Raw genomic sequence first — 6,619 nt, 5'->3', positions numbered from 1 at the left:
TCTTGTAATCGCGTTTTATCTTCTGTTATCACTTTATTACTTTAAACTTCTGCTTTCGCTTTCTCTCCTAGTGTTATCGCTTTCTCGTCTCATGCTATCACTGTAGTCTCATGTTATCACTTTCTCGCCTGATGTTATCGTTCGTCTCATATTATCACTTTAGTCTCATGTTATCGCTGTCTCGCCTAGTGTTATCGCTTTCTCGTCTTATATTTGGTGTCATGTAAAAGTCCAATGTACCTATCACCACTGACCTGTGAAGGCTGACACACGTCAGTGATTCCCAATTGCGTAGATTGATGCTCCTGTTGTTGATCACTGGATTGTCTGGTCCAGACTCGATTATTTACAGGCCGCCGTCATATAGGTTGACTATTGCCGGGTGCGGCGTAAAGCAAACTCACTCACCTATCACCGGTGTGTTACATTCGTTTGCACCCGTGAAGATCCGGGCAAGAATTGGTGTTCAGCACCTGTCATGATTGGATGGTCAACCTTGCTGGCTTGGTTCAAAAATGCCACCGTATCCCGACTGAGGAGATCGATGATCATTCTGTTTATCGCTGGGTGATCTGGTCAATACTCGATATGTCCAGACCGCCGCCATACAGCTGGAATATTATCTTTTTCAAGAGAAAATGTATACTGTTAATGCCTATGTACAGTCAGGCCGCGATAATCCGGACACTTCTGTTTTTCATCAAAAACGTTCGGATAGTGAAACATACGGACTACTGAAACGAACTTTTATGAACACAACTACAGTAGAGTTACTTCGTTTTGACATGGCAATACAAAAATATACGAACGTTTACAAGTTTCAAAAGACTTTATTACAGTTTGTAGACATGTAGACATGTATACCAATGTCTGAAATACCGATCTTTCCAGACGAGCAAGAAAATAGATCTCCATCCAAATATGACAGCTGGTCATTTTGGGGAGAGGCTTTACTCTTTACGTCAAAGGGAATTCTATCATTGTCGGTGATACGTAAATATATTTGCGGCTGTCACAGTCCGTTTTTATCAAATGATAGTTCAATAAGAACACATTATAATGTATGGGTTTGAGCTTCAGCATCTTGTAACATGCAGTTAACTAATGTCGGTGGGAAGTTTGGCTCCCTGACTTGGTTGATACAAGTGTTCGTATGTCAAGCACCTAAATCAATAATGTCGATCACAGGTCAAACCGATCCACGGTTGATGTTTTTACAGATCACCGTCATATAACTGGATTCATCATTATACAAACGAGCAAATGTCTGTCTAGGGCTTGTTGCTCGTAGCAAGGGCCGATAAATGAAGATTTGGAGGTTACAATGTTTGATCATGGTCTTTTCAGTGGGTTCGATCTTGACGTCGTGGTTCACAGCTTCACAGGCATTTTGCTCATACACAGGTGTTTTCTGCAGTTCATTTCGAAATATTTTGGCAGCAATCGTCAGTGAGACCATTCCCGCGTTTGAATCCCGTGAATCATATCATGGTTGTTGTGTATTGCCCGTAAACGTGTCATAAAACATGAAAACGATACGTGAATGGCCTTGCTGAAAGGGTTTTCCACGTAATGCACGTGCAAGGTATTAAAGGCTAAACCAAATTCATCACTTCATTTCAAAATTTACAGCTTAAATGAAGGTAATAAACGCCAAGAATAAATACTACTGACCGAAATATCGCCATTGTACGTCGGGAAGCAAGGGTGTCCTAGTCTGCCGTTGCTAGACACTTCAAGGTCCACCACAGCACCGTATGTTGATTACTGTATGGATATACCCGCTTCATTTAGACCCTGAAGCGGGTCATTTAGATCGTGCCACAAGGGACATAGAAGTATCTAACGTTTTCTGCGCAATCTCTATCAGGATGAGTGAATGAGTATGTTTTCATTTGTAGCAATATTCCAGCAATATCACAGCCAGGACATCAGAAATGGACTTCACCCACTGTACCAATCTGAGGAATGTAACCATTTGCTGTGACAAGTGAAGACTGTAACCACTCGCCTACCTCACTGCCAGGACGAGCTGAGCTGATACCCCACATGGGCAGGACGTGTGAAGCTTATTTCTGGTGTGCAGTGATATTGCTGGAATACTGCTATAAACAGTGTAAATCCATACTCACTCACTCACTCAAAACCACATAACTACCCAGGGAGTTGTTGAGAATGTTATGAACTTTCACACACAAAATGCTAACACAGGACACATAACACATTTTCATTTATTCACTCATCACAGATTAAACATTGCACATCATTTCAAAACACATACATATTTTGTATGCCAAACCTGTTGTTAGGATAACCAGAGACCATATAAATCTATTATATGGTCTCTGGGATAACATACACTAAGATGTTTATGAATGAAGAGATTTGACATTGATGCTCATGAAGTCAGTCACTGAATTGCATACCACAGACTGAATTACTTACAGGGAGTAAATAATCAAGTGGTGATTAATTAACTGTCACATGTATATTTCCACTGACAATTAATGTCAACTAAAATATATGAAAAATGGTCATCTAGAATGTAAGTACCTTTTAATTATTGTATGAAATAGACAAATAAATAGTTATCCCATATAAATTATATACACCATCCGTATACTACCATGATATCAGCCGTCTGGTATATACTGTAATAGCACTTTGGAACTTTGGTACCATACATGGACTACAAACTACTGATAGAAGCCAAATTCAACATTGGGGTTCCTGTTAGGATTCCAATTCTCACTACAGTGATTAGTGGCACAAAAACATCCCAAATCTAATACTGGTATTTATCAGTTGTCAGAAAGGAAGGGCTAGTGATTTCTTTGCCAATTGTGCTAATGGGCCAAGATGAAAATGACTCAGTTCTATTTTCAAATTCAAATGTTAAAGTTATACAATATTTACATTATTTATATACATATTACATATATTGAGATTGGTGTTCAATGGTTTATCAAACATTACATAAATGGGGTTGTGCTAGCCGAGAGCAGCTATATGGTCCTATACAGTCAAGAAATGACCCTGATGCAGGGTATAGAACCACATCACTGCTCTTGGCCTGAGTAGATCATGCCTGCATATTAGCATACACTAAAAATCTCTACCCACTTCATAAATGAACTGTCCATACAATATCTCTTGAGATAAGACTGAAGTAAAGCATGATAAACATCTTGTGTTTTTATGAAAATGCTAATGTATGTTAAACATGAGAAAGGTAAGGTGTCATGTAAATACTTGAATACAAGAGCAACAACAAAGTAATATCCTTAGAGTTATCTGCCCTTGCTTGAAGTTGGCATCTGCGAAAAAGACAGGAACGTGAGACAGAAGCGTCTTATAACAAAGACATCAAGAAAAACATCAATAACCTGTGGCAAGGGAGCTGAGCTTCTACCAAGAGACCCTTAAAGTTATGTTGTTTAATCAGGTGTTTGAAAACTAACATTGATTTGGACTTTTGTCATACATATTACTGATGTCAATTCAATGTAGATTATCAACATTAGTCAAATGCATGAGCAGGATAAGGTGCTTACAAATTAAGAATCCAAATTAGGATGAATTTATGTGAATCATAATCAACAGCTGCTGACACAACTACGGGAGGCAACTCTTTGTCAGAAAAACACCTTCAAAATGGGTGTTAACAAGCAATGCTGTGATCCATGTTTGTCCATAAACCTTACTACTGCTGATGCCCACACTGCTAGAAATGGTTGACAAATGTCACACAAGTGAAAATGAGGACTGTTTTCAAACAATTATATTAACAGTTGACAAATGTACCTCAGGACACTCTATGCTCTAGTGCCACTCTGTAGAAATTTTGCTGAATCCAAATAACTTAAATTCATACGGCAAAACAAAAACAGAGATTATTACAAATGCAGGTGTCTTCAATGATGTTGCTTTCAATTGGTTAATGACCTCACAGACAATGAAATTCCGATAGAATGGTTGCTAGGCAAAAGTGAAATGTGCACATATGATCTATATGTTTTACCATATAGATAGTAAGTAAGACTATTAACCATCAGTCCATCTTAAGCCACAAAATTAACTGAATAGATAACGACACAAATTTCAACCCCGGTGACACTTCATTCAAATATTAAAACTCATACCTAAACAGCTACATCTTGCTATAATACAGGGTATTTGGGTAATCTGATCATCCTAAATATCAACATGATGCATAATTCTGTGACATCATTTTATGACTGTCTTCCATTTTTCATTAGTCACTATATTAAAAACAAGATAGAATTTAAGATCAAGACTATTGTAGTCTAACTAGTCATGTTAGTATGAGTACTTCTAATTAACGGAAAACCTATTTTAACATGCCAAGATCACAAAGGTGAGTCATGGTCCTTTTAGAATAAAGATAATATGATTTTTTCTTTCTTGTAGCCTTGTTTCAAAATATACAGATTGAGGGTGGAATCCAAAACAACATCAAACATTATCAAAAATTAGTTAAAAAAATATTCCAGAAATGATGTCTGAACCACAATGTCATGCAAGTAAGCACATCAGTCATTCTTCCGTCTGAATAAAAGTAATGTAAAGTCTGTAAGGGTCTTAAATGACATCAGAGATCAATGCACATTTTATGACATAAAATGTAAACTCTCGTCCATGTTGTGAGCGTCATCAGAAAATGGTACATGGAATCAGAGAATATGAGATATGTGCAAAGGTGATCATGGAAACAGTCACTGGCCTCCTAGCCCATGGCTAGTAAAATTCCAGTCTGGCCAGTAAATAAAAGTCACTGGTCCAACAGATTTGTGAATTTTCATGGGGTCATTTTGCAAATATGTCACTCTCTCTCACTTGTTAAGTTACACTTTTAACGCATGCAAGATTACCCCCTGACAAAAGTATTCATCATAATGGCAGCTTAATGATGAAATCCATCTCCACATTCACATTTCGGGCTAGGGAATCATTTTGTGGACTAGTATTAATATTTTGCCACAATTGGTAGCCTGCCTATCTAGCAACATTTGGAACTTATTTAGCTCATTGCAACATTGTGATATAACAACATTTCTAAAATCATCACATTAAATTCATGTGAAAATGAAAAAAAAACCCAAATAACATTTCATGAAAGTTTTCATAATCATGATTTCCTGATGCACCTGTTGCCATGGCAACAAAGCAATAGCTAGTGGCTGGTGTTCCAAATATGATGTGTACGTAGGGTGACAACAAAAGCATTAAAAAAGGTTAAAAACACAGTTAAATACTACATAATATTGGTAAACAGTATCAAACAATCTAAAAGTTCTTTAACATAAAATGTTTTAAACATACCTTTTCCAAATACGGGCATATTTTGCATTGTCGGTTTCACCTTGATAACTCAACACACAAAAAATAAAAATATTCTGTTCATACAATTATTCAATAATGTAACAAGATGCCAGGTAATGTGGAATTTTTTATATCACATAGACAAACTAAATATTCAAGTGAATAGGTATGTAGTCACCACCATGTGAACACCGGCAATTTGTATAAAACATAAATGCAATCAGTAAAACATAACATCGATGATGTATTTGATTATCTATAACAACAGAAAATGTCAGTAACTATCTTTGCACTAGAAAGTGCTCAGAGCCACTCAAAAACAAACCACACCATTGTTGCAATTTATCATTTTGAATATCTCCCCTTTCAGTAAGTATTTGTTTATGTCCTAGTGCAGCAGGTACACGGTTATCCTCACCTTGCATTAAGGTCCTGGATATTTCCCATTGGTTGTCTCCCCTTACAAATACTTCTTGTCTCATGCAATTGTTCACATAAATTACTTTGTTATCAAAATATCTATTTCACAGAAAAATACTACTTCTACCAGTAGAAATTTTCTAAACACTAAAACCAAACTAAATATTGTTACATTCACAGCCATTCATCTTTCAAATACCAGATGACAAGAAAAGACAAGTTGATGGGACTTGACTTGACCACTGACATGATCACACAGGTAATGCACAATGACATATACAAACAAAAATACCTGCATTAACAATTACCCTCATATAACAGAAGCAAATACTTCACCTCACACCTACATAATATCATACTTGGTACTAACAGCATAATGGTAAAGCACTACAATCCCTATATTTCAATTATCCTTTTGCTAAACAACCTCAGTGAATTCAGGTACAGTTGATGCCCAGTGGTTGAAGTGATCCCTAGTCCTGCCAAAGATCTGGCTTTACATCTCTGAAACAGGTGCTGTTTGTAACACAAATTTCAGGTGTTTCTGATGCAATGTTGCTGTTATATTGCAAAAGGCAGCAGATTTGAGAACTAACACACCTGCTCACACATTGGCTCACTTGCTTGCTCACTCATTCACTCACTCATTCACACAGTCACCCATCCATCCATCCATTCACTCACTCATGCACTAGCTCACCTTTCCACTCACTCACACAGGTTGCAAGGAGCAGCAGCAAAACTCATCTAGCTTCTGTAGTTTCAGAAAATGTTGTATTTTCGCTCCTGGATACCTGCCATATATTCTCAACTTTAGGACACAGGAACAAAGTATATAACCACAGAATACAAAGAC

Source organism: Haliotis asinina, chromosome 1 (assembly GCF_037392515.1).
Source record: "Haliotis asinina isolate JCU_RB_2024 chromosome 1, JCU_Hal_asi_v2, whole genome shotgun sequence".
Lineage (NCBI taxonomy): Eukaryota > Metazoa > Mollusca > Gastropoda > Lepetellida > Haliotidae > Haliotis > Haliotis asinina.
The sequence above is the reverse complement of the archived record's forward strand: the minus strand, read 5'-3'. Positions refer to the sequence as shown.